At 36.3% G+C, this 12,172-nt stretch overlaps 1 long non-coding RNA gene across 1 annotated transcript; it reads right to left on the reverse strand.

Moving 5' to 3' along the window:
* Positions 1 to 796: 796 nt before the first annotated feature.
* Positions 797 to 11,824, reverse strand: LOC104911901. Its single transcript, XR_794254.1, has 2 exons — positions 11,737 to 11,824; positions 797 to 858 (listed from the first exon to the last, which is right to left on the reverse strand). It is a non-coding gene; the product is annotated as an uncharacterized LOC104911901 (long non-coding RNA).
* Between the last annotated feature and the right edge of the window lie 348 nt (positions 11,825 to 12,172).

Raw genomic sequence — 12,172 nt, forward strand, 5'->3', positions numbered from 1 at the left:
ATACATTCACATGAAACTTCCTGTGTTGCAGTTTGTCCTGTCACCAGGCACCGCTGAGAAGAGCCTGGCCCCATCCTCTCAACACCCACACTTTAGGTATTTATAAGCATTTCTAAGACGTCCTTTCAGTCTTCTCTTGCCCAAGACAGTTTCATATGTATAATTATTGCAGAACATATACTGTCAGCAGAGAGAAATACGAGCTTTGAAAACTATCTACTATAGAACATTTTGCTTTTCAAAACTATACAGAGCAGCACGATACAATTCTAAGGAAAGGAATGGCAGATAATGTTATATAAAATATGCGTGACTGAACGTATGTTCTGTACAGTAGGTTTTACGCACAACTAAAATATAGTACATGCTTGACAGCATGGTATGGTACAAGCAGAAGAGTAACAGATGAGACAGAACTACAACTCAGAATCAAGATGATGTTGCTTCTTTTTTTCCTTTCATTGAGTGGAGAGTTCAAAACTTAAAACTCCTCCCTCCAACATTTCAGTACTACTAGCTAGAGTTGTCAAGCTAATTACATTAGCTTAGCCATTCAACTTTGTGATGACACTGCCACTGGACATTAAAAAAAAATTACTATTTCCTGTCATAACGATATGACAGTAGCCTCCAACATTTAAAAAGATTGAAAAGCATTTTTTTTTTGCATAATTACCTTGTAAAGTCAGTCATCTCCATCATAATCACACACATTCTCTTGGCCAAAACAATTATGTCATTGCTGGTATCATCCCATATTTCAATCTCTGCATCAAGCTTACTCTTGACTTTTTTGAAGTCAGCCACTTGCTCAGCTATCTTTTCTTTTTCAGCCTCTGGCAGTTGAGTCATCTTGGCCTGAAACATAAAATAGTCATAGAATGGCTTGGGTTGGAAGGAACCTCTAAGATCATCTAGTTGCAGCCCCGTTGCTGTAGGCTGGGCTGCAAACAAAATAATGTTATTTGCTTAATACTTGTCTGTGTCAGGGAGGGGTCTTTTTGGGGTTGTGATTTTGGGTATTTGTTTTGTTTTTGTTTTGTTTTTAACTAGATATTAGGAAATACATAACTTAAATATAGAGCAACCTGAGCCAACTGTCCCAGCCTGAGTACTTCTGAATTTCAGTATCAGTACACAATCACTGGGTTGAGCCAAATAAGTCAGGTTGGCCTAATGCAAACAGCACTGTCCATGAAACTATTACTATTAACGTCGTAAGAGAAACAAGAGAAAATTTTTCTAAACAGCCTGTATAAAATATGCCTGACATATTTTCCTTTTTTCTTCAAGTGTAGGAATCTAAGTTTTGTTAAGTGTGATGCAGGTAACAAACTGCAATAATCTTTCAGGTACACAAGAATGAAAGGAAAGATTTAGTTATTCTAAAACATTTGAATGTGCTTGTCCTCTGCTGAGAAGGCTCCTTGGGATTATTTCAAGAACTGGGAAAGATCTGCTAGTTCAAACCTGCATCTTCTGTCTTTGACGAAGATGTTGATTGAAGCCCTAGAAAATCAGTATGTGACTAAAGTTATCAAACCTTAAATGCTAACAGAAAATAGCCAACATTCAAATGAAGCAACAGCCAAACTGGGCTCAGGGGGGACACAGCTCTATACTTGGCTACAGTTCTGGACTGAATTGTTTGCAAATATTCCAGAAGATAAAACTGTTTCAAATGAAGATTTAATACAGCTAGAGATATGATACATTCTGTGCACATTTCGGTTATGGAGTCAGAACATTCAGTCTACACTGTATGCATTTATTCTTTCTACGTTTAAGCATGATGCCCTTTTTTTTGTTTGTTTTTAATGTTAATGTAAGTGTAATATATCAAGACTGACATAACTGCTGAAAATGCAGCATGGTGAGAAGAGAAATGCTTTCCTTAGAACTTTTATTTATGAACAAGATTATCAGTTTGCTCCAGACAAGGGACAGGTACACTTCTTTCACCAGAAACAGGCCAGAAACTAAAGAAAAACAAACCAGGCTTAGCAAAAAAAACAACAGAGATAAGGCAAAAAGGTATCTGATGCATGAGGATCTGCTAAAAAAAAAATTAGAGCTTTAACTTCTCTGACAATGCAGAACAAGCTATTTTTATATTCCTGATCTGATAAATTGTGTAAATTTACTCTGAGAGCAGAAACACAACAAAACTACAGTTTGCAATGAAATCAGTCATTGCTTGGGATTGTGTTACTGCTGATTTGGTTGTTTTTTTAAGTACTACGTATTAAACTTCTGGATGGAAATAAAGATCATGAACTAATTTTAAATAAGTCTAATTTCTTATTTCAGGTGGAATCAAACAGAAGTGTAGCTGTGCTTCAGCTCCCAGTAAACTAAAATGTGTAGTTATGTGGAGGAAATGATTTTAAATTGCAGCATTAATTTAGCTAGAACCAGAAGTTCCCCTTGCCAATCTTCTAACCAGCATCAGCCAAATCAAATTTAATGCAAAACAGATTCCCTGCATGGAGACTTTCAGGAAGTTCACGTTCTTCCTTAGCTCTGCAGACACTGAATCAGAAGCTTACATTTCTAAGTGGCTGTTCCTGTAGGACTGCCTCTCCAGAACAGAGCTTGCCTGCTTCTAAATCAGTTGTAATTGAACAGTAGGAACTATGTTCTAAGGGTATATTTTCTTTGATATCTCTTCCCCAAAACTTAAAAGTCCTGAGAGGTGATTTGAAACAAAGCTCAGGCTTCTCAGTTGACTCCGTATATCAAAACCATCAAGGAAATAATTGATAGAAGTCAGTGAAAGACAAAACTGAAAACTCCCAGAAAAGGAAAAGCAGAACTGCATCAAGCTTTTACTTACTATCCTAATGATTCTTAAACAGCATTAGAGTTCATAGGCTGAATCCAATAAGTCACGCAGAAGTTATGATACCCACAGTTGGAAAATATTCAAATCACAGGATACAGAATATTGGATTTGAAAGCATGAAAACCACATGAAGATTAAGAAAAGGCAGTTCTATTTATTCAAAATAACTTAGTTAATGAATAATCTCATACATTTCTTCTGGCATTTTAAAGAGTGCTTTGTGCATTGAACTTTTGGTTAAATTCTTCCTTTCAGATTTGTATCTGGAACTCAAATAGAAAAATCAGTATTTGAAAGTTTACCCTGGGTTTTCTTTCATTTTTGCTGCTAGAAATGGTCATCTGGGTCATACTGGCTTTGGTACAGGAGCGCTAAACAACTCAGCATGAGTAACTGACTACAGGCAACGAACTTGTGACACAACACTTTCTCTCACTTGCCCTCTCTTGACTCTGACCACTAATTTCTATACGTGTGTGAACCTGGCTACCAGATAGTCTCTCAGAGGGGTTGAAGAACAGCCTCATGGACATCAATTATATATGGACTAATGCCAGGATGACTGGAGGCATTTTGCTCTCACTGGCTTTTCTATATAAATTTATTCATTTTTCTTCTTCCTCCCAATAAAGTTTTATCTCAGCAGAATCCCAACTGCCTCAAGTTTTACTATAATTTAAGAAACATTCATCTTTGGAGTATAATTATGTAAATGATTAAATGCATGTCTACAGAAAAGCAAATAAAAAACAGCACATAGATACTTGAAATTGACTTCAGTGATATTCTGCGCAGATACCATATGTCCCATCAGGCTGGGGGGACCAAGATCTTTAGTCTTGTTCATCTTGATGTCACTACTGTGTTTTATATCTATCGCTTTCTCTATGAAGTGGTCCACCTCATGTTTATATAAAGCAACTATTAAGACATGTAATTATCTTGCAAATATTTTGTGGTATTCTTTGTTTATAAAACATCATCTTCCAAACTTAAAACAGGAAGTTACAGCAGTGATTGAATTACCAGTTATAATTTATATAACAGGTAATCAGCTTTATACGCAATGCATATGGTTTTCAAGCCATGTGATTTAAGAGTTTTTATTTATGCTTGAATTGCTGTGTCACAAGGTTAATTTTCCCATTTATATCAATTACTGGAAATTATAGGCTTACCAAAGTATGTTGTAATTGCAATCACTAAATTATAAACTGTAACTGAGTAATTAAAGGAATACTTTTCCTGTTCTGTTAAAAAAAAAAAAAAAGAGAAAGAGAGAGAGAGAGAGACCTAAAACAAACTACATAAAATCAAAACACATTCATGGTTATAAGAGCTTCCTAAGAAAGATATGAAACAGACAAAAATGAAGATCTGGGCTACAGAGTCTAAAGAACTGAAGTACCCCTTTTCATGCTGTTTTGAGTTGAAGAACGTATGTCCTGATACACAAACCACAAGAAAGATGACATCTTAATGAGGGAAATCTGACAAAGTATCCCACTATATGTCAATAAGAATGACTTTCAGCTGGAATGAGACACATTATCCAAACAAAGGTGCAAAGGAAACCACAATTTTGACCTCGCAATTCTAAATTTTTATCTCATTTCCCTCATAGCGCTTTATTAACATAGGATCATAAATCACAGAATGACTCAGGATGTAAAGCAACATAAACCCAACCATTTCCAACCTCCCTGTCATGGGCAGGGCTGCCAATCACCAGACCTGGCTGCCCAGGGCCCCATTCAACATGGCCTTGAACACCTCCAGGGATGGGGCATTCACAGCTTCTCTGGGCAGCCTATGCCAGCCCCTCACCACTGTCTAAGTACAGAATTTCCTCCTAACATTAACCTAAACCTCCCATCTTTTTAGTTTAAAATCATTTCCCCTTGTCCTGTCACTATCTGCCCGTGTACAAAGTTGATCTCCCTCCTGTTTATAAGATCCCTTCAAGTACTGTAAGGCCAGTAACAAAATAAACAAATGTATGCACAGTCTAAGCGTAGACATGACTTCACCTTGAAATAGGCAACAGGTACATATAAAGTAAAGATCTAAATTAATCATGTGATATTACACAAGTGCTGGATTATTTTGCCCAGTAGGAAAAGCAACTTTTTCATTACTTCTACAACATGGTACAGAAAAACTATTAAAATTAGGAGAGAGAAAATTTTGAAGAAATTTAATGTCTGAAGTGATTCTGTTAACATCAATGTGTCCACTGCCTTTTAATTCACATCCTACATTCTCTACCGAGTGAATAATCACTCAGGTTTGGATAAAGCGATGAAACAGCAAATATTGGATATTAACAATCCATGGCAAAGTGAATATAAAGAACATTCCCTCAATATTAAATGTATGGGAGTGATACTGGAAGCTGGAAGAAGCTGCATTTCTTCAAGTTTACTACCTGCGGTCACCAATTGCCTTTTCCTGGTTTTAAGGACTCTAACATACTTCTTGAAGTCCAGCCTGCTTTCATCAACTTTGGTGCCTCATGTTTACTGCCATGTCAGCTCCTGTGTATTTTTTACATACAGCAAAACTGAATGAAGAGATAAAGCTATCAGCAGATAATTTCAAAAACACAAATCGTAATGTCAATTTTGCATGAACCTTCACAAAAAAGGTTGACTTAGATAAGGCAATGCATGTTATTAATCTAACTCCTCTTTGTGCCAGGGAAACACGTCTGTAGTTGAAGAAGAAATATACCATGAATCTGGGCTGCATTGGATTGTGTCACTGGTTCTCATGTCTCTCTCTAAACCATCTACAAAAACATAATCTCTACATAATTGGCATTGAGTGGATGCAACACTCATTGAAAAACTGTTCACAAAATACTTTTCAAGAAATCATGTCAAAGTTGAGGGATCAAAGTTGTCCAGATGTGGAGTCCTCAGTACAGGAGAGACACAGACCTGTTGGAGCACATCCAGAAAAGGGCCACAAAAATGATCCACATAATGGAACACCTCTCCTATGAGGACAGGCTGAGAGAACTGGGGATATTCGGTCTGGATAAGAGAAGGCTGCAAGGTGACCTGCTACTAACCTTTCAGTCTCTAACAGGGGGCCATAAGAAAGGGGACAAACTCTTTAGCAAGGTCTGTGGCGACAGAAAGAAGGGAAATGGCTACAAGCTCAGGGAGTGTAGATTTAGGTTAGATAGAAGGAAAAGATCTTGTACAGTGAGGGTGGTGAGGCACCAGAACAGGTTATCCAGAGATGTGATTGATGCTCCATTCCTGGAGACTTTCAAGGCAAGGGTGGGGATCTAGCAGTGGTGTATCTTTTCATTACAGGAGAGTTGGACTAGATGGCCCTCAGAGGTCTCTTCCAACTTTAAGGATTCTAGGATCTTATGATCTTATGATTCTAGGATCCTTATGGTCTTATGATCCTAGAATCCTTAAAGGTGGAAGAGACCTCTGAGTCCTTCCAGATCCTATTAAGTGAATAGTCCTTCCTAGATCCTACTAAGTGAAATACTGAAGGGATTTGCTCCAACTCTGGAGTTACTCAGTATTTTTACTAAAAGTATGTATGAAAGAACAAAGAGCACTCTCCACACATGTATGGCATAAGCAGTCTACTTCGACATGTAAAAGACTTGATTTACAATCCATAGTGGTCTTTACTCCTTGCTTATTCTTAAATTATCACTATTTCAATAAAGGGAAGAAATGTAGCAAGTTAGAGAGGAAATTAAATGCTTTTGACAGATCATGACACCTGACAAGGAATCTTTTTCCATGTATTAAGCATCAAAATTACTATTAGCAACAGCTGCTCAAAATCACTGAATTGGCATTATGCTTGAATTTTTGTCATTGACATTTCCAGAGTCTATGCAGCTTTGCTAAAAATTAATCTTGCATATTATTTTAAATTTGCCTTTTCATTATCGAAATAGCAAAAGCTTGCTGTTAATGTATGCCAGCATTTATATTAACAAAGTGACTTCAGATGCAAAGTCTTTCAAACTTGAATAGGAGTAGTTGTCTCATTTCCCTTGCAAGTATTCCCTTCAGTCAGTAGCCCTGTCAGCCATGGGAGCAAGTCCTGTTATAAGGTGCCAGTGGAATGCACAGCTAGCCAGTCAAAAGAGATGATTCCTACTACAGTTAGCACTGATGCAACCTCACCTTGAATACTGTTTGCAGGGACTCACAATATAAAGAGGATGTTAAAGTACCTGAAAGTATCCAGGGAGCAACAAAGCTGGTTGCTGGGCTGGAATGCATGTCCTGTGAGGAGAGTTAAGACTTTTTTGGATGTCTTTTCAAGGCTGAATATATTTTTACATATGTAATAACAATCACTGCATATAAGGCATAATACAAATAAAACAAGAAAATAATTCATTTTGGATTTTCTCATTCACACTATCAGACACACTGAACCAACTCTTTATCAGTACCAAACTGTTCTGCAAACATAACATGCAACAAATCTCTACAAATGTAGATCTTACTCTCAGATATTTTTATCTACGTATTCATGTAACAGCCTGAGAAACTGAGAAACAATGTGGGCGGTTGCTTGTCTGAGAACAGTTTTGCTTTTCTCATCTGCACACATTAAAATATTTTGTACGTTCTTCATGTAACCCACACCAAATAGCTTTAAAATTAAGCTAAGCTATTCTCTTTACTAATTTAATAACTTCAAGCCCTTAAACTTTGTCTTGCCCTCAGAATGCACGTTGTCTTCTAAGTAAAAAAAATTTACTGGACAAATACTTAACGTTCTCTTCAACTCAAAACTTGATGATGATTAAGTCACAAACTACCTCTCTCTGATCACAATGGCATAAATTTCCAAAACAACGTTTGTGTGATAAATTACAAAATAATCACACATGTTAGACACAGACACTAGAGGAAGAACACTTGGCATATGGTAGATCCAAATTTCAGAGTATAAGGACTGCATTGTTCCTTGGATCTGCAAGCAGCACAAGCTGAGAATTTGCTCCTAAAGATCTTCTTCAGGGCTATAAAACTGTGCTACAAATAATTAGTATTGCTATCCAGTTTAATTACTGACAGATCTCACAGCACATGGCAGAGGTTAATCCACATCCCACCACGTGGGAAGGTGCCATAAGCACTGTCATATTATTCTTAGAGACTGGGAATTGCCTGAGGGAAAGACAAGTCAGTCACATTTCCAAGATTATCTATACAGATGCAGTCAGGAATATCAGCATGAGGTTAAGTCTCTATCTATTACATCCTCTCTCTAGAGAGATATTATAGAGGTTATAATTAATAATGTATCAATTTATCTACATGGAAAAAAAAAGATTTCTGAGTTAAAATGTAGCCTTTGTTAGCAGCAGTGAATGCATATTCAATTTGGTTTTACATGCTTTATGTATGATGAGAGAAAGAAAGAAGTCTCTTTCAAAAGCACCAACTTCCTATTGGGAGCACTGAGAAATCAGACACATAAGAGGATGGAAACACTCTTGACAAAGCAAGTGAAATCAAGAGTGCTGTTATCCAGAACTAATATGGAGAGAGAAATGTGTAAATAAAATTGACTTACTATAGTGGAAACATCCAATAGAAAGAACATAAGGAGGAAAAAAAAGCTACTTTGCAATCTTGCCATACTACTTCTGGATTGCAGACATTGATGTTACGACTGTACGAGAAAGACTTACTACTGCACAAGACCCCACTGCCTTGACCAATAAATAAACGAACAAAAATCAATCCAACCCAGTCTAAACCTTAAAATCGATCTTCCCTATACAAAGTCTCCATACTGCCTAATATGTTTCAGGAATAAATCTTCAGATAAAAATCATCAAAAAGCTGACCAAAGAGGCCTAACATCACTCAAATTTGCTTCAGCACACAGTAGATTTCATCAAACATTTACTTTAAAAAGCTACATATAAAAGTTTCTGTCAACATCTTGATGTGGTTTGAGAGAGTATGTGTCTTATGTAGTCAGAGTTCTCATTTTCTATTAAATTTTTTTATACTGTGCCATTTACAACCTTATATCATAATATGAAATCTAAGAAAATTGTTCCAATTAAAGGATCACAATCAGTTACTAAATAATGACTACTAAATAGATTCTCAAAACAGTGAAATTTACAGCAACTGTATTATCTGGAGGAAAAACTGAAGAAAAAGAAGTTTATTTCCAATACTAATAAGCAACTGTTTTTTCAGATGTTTGACCCAGTCCCAGTTTGATATGAGCTATTTATATGAGGTTTGTTTCAAAGAAAATTCCTTTTAAAGCAGTACTTTGTTTTATCTGAGACATGAACACAGGTGTGTAAAAAGATCTTTCAGAGCTTTTCTGGATCTTTTTCTGGATCTTTTGTTATTATTAGGATAGCAAACACCTACAAATTACTTTTGTATTTTTTCAGCGAGAGAAAAACCTCTCTCTGCATTCTTTATGGAATATTTACAAAACTGTTCAGTATACCATCTATGTATTACATTCCAAATGAATCCATATCATCTTAAAGAATAACATTTTGAAGGAAAAGTTTGCTTTTCTTAACTGCAGAAAAAATTTTATCCTGTAAGGTGAGGAAAAATCTTTTATAAATGTTACACTGTACACCATATTATAAGAAACAACTGACAGTTAATTAACGTCATTGATATGTACAAAAGTAAAGAAGTTTTCACTTGTTTCCCAAAGAAAAAGAGATTAAAATTCCAGTCATACTAAATACATTGTCTCTCAACAAATTCCAGTGCCAAGAATAAGCTTTTTTTGATTAGATTTGTTAATGTGGCATGAAGAAATACAAAAGGTATCACAGAATTCTTCTTGAGAACAGAATATAGCCAAAAAGAAAATCCTTAATTTTTTTTTTTACTTTTTTTTTTTAAATTAAATAAAATACTAACTAAATTTTTACTCGTTGTGTATACATAGTTAATTAATTCTTGTCTAAGTTTCTGCTTTTATCACAGTTTTTTCCATAGTTTGCCTTGGGTGTTTTTTCAGAATTCATTTTAAAAGAAAAAAAAAATGGAACACAAATGAACAGCTTTCATTTTAGTTAGTATTTTTGATACAATTTTAGGGACTTAATAAAGAAAACATTTTTTGTGTATGCTTGCTTAAAAGCAAATGTAAGTAGAATGTGAACTTAATGAGATTCAATAAGGCTAAGTGCAAGGTGTTGCAGTTGGGACAGGAAAATCCCAGAAAGAGTACAGACTGGGAGAAGAACTCACTGAGGGCAGCAATGCATAGAAGGACTTGGGGGTCCTGATGGACAAAAAGCTGGATGTGAGCCAGCAGTGTGCTCCTGCAGCTCAGAAGACCAAAAGTATCCTGGGCTGCACCAAAAGAAGGGTGGCCAGCTGGGAGAGGGAGAAGATTGTCTCCTTCTATTCTGTCTTTATGAGTCCCGAACTGAAATACCACGTCCAGGTCAAGGTGCCCAAAACAAGAAAGACACAGAGCTGTTGGTATGGGTCCAGGGGAGACCACAAAGACAGTCAGAGGTCTGGAGCAGGTCTTCTATGAAGAAAGTCTGAGGGAGATGGGATTGTTCAGTCTGAAGAAGAGAAGGCTCTGGGAAACCTCGCTGCAGCCTTCCAGTACTTGAAGGGAGTTTACTAACAGGAGGGAGACTGACTGTACACAGGCAGATAGTAACAGGACAAGGGAGAATGGTTTTAATCTGAAAGAGGGGAGATTTAGATTAGATACTGGGAAGAAAGTCTTGACTCAGAAGGGGGTGAAGCAGTGGCACAGGTTCCCCAGAGAATTTGAAGATGCTCCAATCCTTGGAGGCCAGGTTGGATGGAGCCTTGGGCAGCCTTATCTGGGGGGCAGCAATCCTGCCCATGACAAGGAATGGAATGGTAGGATGATACTCAAGGTATTTCCCAAGCCAAGTCATTCTATGAAAAGTGACGTTTTATTCTGTATTAAAAGTTTGCTATTTTTCAACTATCTGTATTGCTTATAGTATCTATTATCTCAATAATAGTAGACTAAAGCAAGTGTGAGAAATCTGTTATTGCTTTATGTAGTCTAAAAACAGCTAGCGAAATTAATGTTTCTGGCCCCATGGGTCTTTCAACTTGAAGTCATGAACAGTTTTGCTGAAACAGTATTTAAGACAGAAATGTAGATAAAAGTAATGCTTGCTAAATATGCCAATTTTGTAACAAAAAGCTTTGTGGTACTCCAGAATGTTCAGAGGCTCTTAAAAATGTCTGAATGTAAACATTAATCAGTAATATAGTGAAGTTCTCAGGTTAAATAATGATACAAGCAGCGAAACATCACTCAGAACTTCCAGAAATACTTAACCTAATTGTCAAATGCTATGTTAAGTTATGCATACTTCTTCATGAGTAATACAAAATTTTCTATAGAAATCTATAGAATTGATTCACACAGAATCTTAGAATTATATGTCTGTAACTCATGCACAGCAGTGGCTAAGATTACAGATATATCCCCTTCTCTGTGCAGGTGCAGTTACTCACATGTAGAGTTTGTTTGGTTAATATGCATTGAAGGCTTCAGAAAGACTCAAACATAAAAACTACAAATGTCCTAACTTCTAGTAGTTCAAGTTATATTGACAAGACTATAACCTGTTAGAGCTTCGTCCAGAAGTGTAAGAATTTTTCTAATTTACACCTTCACTGTGTATTTATAAATCACACAGTGTTTTTCTTTCTCAGGTCATACATATCAGTCATGTGCCCTCTATAGATTTTCAGGTATCTATTAAGAGTCAAACAAGATTTTAATAATACATTGTATGACTTTAAGTGGCTTCATAGCAGAAGTAATCCAATAGCATTTTTCACCTCATCAAACTGCTTTTAAAAAAAAACTAGTGTAATACATACCCTGTCAGTCTTCCCTTCTGTCTGAATACTTGTGCGACTACGTGCATCATGGTCTTCTTCAAGGTCAGATACATCTTCAAGCTCTTCAGGTGTCTAGGAAAAAAATGTTGAAGCGTTAGTCTCTCTTACGGTTATTAAATTTGGTATTGATGTCAAACATAACTTGGTCTAAGAGAATATCTGACAAAAAAAAAAAGTCTTGCTGTACAGCAACACTGTCTACTAAATGCCACATTCTGTCAGACAGCTTTGAACTAGATCAGAATAGCCATGATAACATTAAGGCTGACTCTTAAAGTTAGCACTTACGGAATTTATTTTATATTTACATCTCATGTTACTGCTGCTAGCAAAGGCATACTACAAACAAACATTTATGTGATCAGAATGCATAGGTTTGTTCTACCTTCTCTTCCCTGTAAAGAAACACTAACAT

Source organism: Meleagris gallopavo, chromosome 8 (assembly GCF_000146605.3).
Source record: "Meleagris gallopavo isolate NT-WF06-2002-E0010 breed Aviagen turkey brand Nicholas breeding stock chromosome 8, Turkey_5.1, whole genome shotgun sequence".
Taxonomy (NCBI): domain Eukaryota; kingdom Metazoa; phylum Chordata; class Aves; order Galliformes; family Phasianidae; genus Meleagris; species Meleagris gallopavo.